Source organism: Aplysia californica, unplaced genomic scaffold, assembly GCF_000002075.1.
Source record: "Aplysia californica isolate F4 #8 unplaced genomic scaffold, AplCal3.0 scaffold00634, whole genome shotgun sequence".
Classification (NCBI taxonomy): Eukaryota; Metazoa; Mollusca; class Gastropoda; order Aplysiida; family Aplysiidae; genus Aplysia; species Aplysia californica.
The window spans coordinates 300,135-302,634 of NW_004797904.1; the positions used below are offsets into that span (position 1 = coordinate 300,135).

The following is a 2,500-nucleotide window of genomic DNA, read 5'->3' on the forward strand; positions in this document are numbered from 1 at the left end:
CTCTCTCTCTCTCTCTCTCACTCTCTCTCTCTCTCTCTCTCTCTCTCTCCCTCTCCCTCTCTCTCCCTCTCTCTGTCCCCCTCCATCCTCACTCTCCCTATCAACACTTCTATGTTATTTAAGAGGCTGGACCTTCACATTTAATGTTCACCCCCGACAGGACCGACCCAAATAGGTTTAGGGCCTCGAGACCTCCACAAAAAGACAAGGGTTCAAGAATGCCCAGTCTGGGATTCGTACAAGGAATATCTGCTCCATAGTCCAGCACAATACAACTACTAATATTCTGAGACTCGAACCAGGGCCAACTGCTCCGTAGACCAGCATGATACAAGCAGTCTGGAATTTGAACCGGGGACAAACATGATGATACCAACAGGGCAAACGGAGCGTACCTCTGAGTTTCCACGCATAATAGAAAATTACATTAGCGTTTACTTACAACATCACCCCTTTGCCTAAGGCCGAGACGACCCCGCATACACACGCGCGCACACATACAAAGTGGGCGGTGACCATGCACAACTGATAAGTACCAAGAGATAAACTGTCCCCATGACAACGCCCATCGCGTCACGTGAGCAGTAATCGAAATGTACCAGCTGAGAGAAGAGAAAGAAACGAAAAGGAAACCAAAAAAAAAGCCCCAAAGAACCAAGAGCCGGGAGAGTTAGATTAGAGGCATTAGTTAGAGAGAGAGAGTTACACTAGGTGGGTCTATGACGTACGTTTCAGGAGTGGACGGAAAGGGAGAAGGCTTTGGCATTGGAGTAACACTAGGTGGATCTATACCGTGTCAGGAGTGAAGGTACATACGGTACTATATTGTGTGGTGAAGGTTTTGGCATTGGCGTTAGACTAGATAGACCAATACGGTTTTAGTAGTGGACGTACATCATGTACACGGTGAAGGTTTTGACATTTTAAACTAGGTAGATCTATGCCGTTTTAGGACTGGGCATACGGCATATGGTACCTAAGTATTGTGAAGGTTGTGGCATAGGCGTTAGACAAGGTAGATATCTATATATCGTTTCTCACGAGTGGACGTACATACATGCGCGGTGAAAGTGAAAGCTTTGGGGACTTTTAAGGCTGTAGTGCGTGCTGCTATAAACCCAAAGTTCAGACGGTGCTGTGGTGGTGATTCAGTTGGAATTATTCTTATTGGACTCAAACTCTTTTCAAACACACTGTGTTTAGGCGTCCCATTGTATGGGTCTCCGGGAAGTATTATACTACTAATAATAACAATGATAATAATAATGATGATGATAAGACTGACAACACTTTAATATTAATAATAATAAAAGCGAAAGCAATATAATATTATGCAATAGTTGTAAAAATAATAATAATAATGATGCTGAAGATGATGATGATGATGATGATGATGATGATGATGATGATGATGATGATGATGATGATACAATGATGATGAAGATAATAATAATAATAATAATAATAATAATAATGCAATTTGTAGATTTCTGCAGCGCTCACTACCAGTTTCGGGCTCTAGGCAAATTCACCCGAGACAACGTTATATTTGTCAGAATGGAAAAGAAAGACTTACATGCTAGAGAATTATGAAGGGGTTTTTTTTTCTAATTTGTTTCGTTGTGGGGTTTTGGGGTGGTGGTTTTTGTTTTTGATTTTGTTGTGTTTGATTTGAACAAAAACTGAGTAAAACGCAAAAGTTTACAACTTCTTGAACCAAACCACCTGTCAAACATGAAATATCAGCAGACATGAGAACAACAACTTTTGATGGATTGAAAAATTGAACATGCTCAAGGAACAAAATCCAAACCCATACCAAGATCTTCCAACAGGGGAAATAGCCAACTTGACACTTAAATTAGACTTATTACGGCGATCACTTCCCTTTAGTTATATGGCGAGGCGTTAATTAATTGTTTTGTGAAAAAAAAAGGGAAAAACAACGTGTAAAAAAGAGGGGAATCCAAAATTAGGCAAATGTTGCAGAATTACGCGAAAAAACGCGGCCGCACAATCGCATAATCCAACCGGGACAGACAAGGTGTGCATTGGTGTTCTCAACAAGTAACACGAGTTTTACTTACTTTTGGTGGATTTTATTTTTTTTTAACAAAAAAAAACAAAAAAAAACTTGACATTTTTCGAACACATCGATGGCTTTTCTTCATGATATTGTCGGATCTGCCTTCACCTCGGCAAAATTATATTTGCTTTGGGTTTTATTAAAATTGATGTAAAGATGAACGAGTTATTCCCCTTTATACGGGTTCTTTTTTTTTTTGTTCTCAAAGACACTCGCTTTGTTTGAATACATATTATTATACAGTGTATTTGTGTGTGAGTCGGTGTTATGTTTGAATGTGTGCGTGTGTGTGTGTGTGTGTGTGCGAGCGTGCGTGTGTGTGTGTGAGTGTGTGTGCGTGCGAGCGTGTGTGTGTGTGTTAAATGTGTGCGTGTGTGTGTGTGTGTGCGTGTGTGTGTGTGTGTGAGTGTGAGT

At 40.6% G+C, this 2,500-nt stretch overlaps 2 protein-coding genes across 2 annotated transcripts in view; one reads left to right on the forward strand and one right to left on the reverse strand.

Moving 5' to 3' along the window:
* LOC101852270 (aspartate--tRNA ligase, mitochondrial) overlaps nucleotides 1-2,500 on the reverse strand; it is a gene marked incomplete at its 3' end in the record, with an annotated part of 36,714 nt that overhangs the window by 10,946 nt on the left and 23,268 nt on the right.
* The window catches only part of LOC101850438, a 9,808-nt gene continuing 8,016 nt past the window's right edge, over nucleotides 709-2,500 (forward strand). Inside the window, exon 1 of the mRNA XM_005107815.3 lies at nucleotides 709-808. The gene's annotated coding sequence lies outside the window, so the exon portion shown is untranslated. The remainder of the gene's footprint in view (nucleotides 809-2,500) is intronic.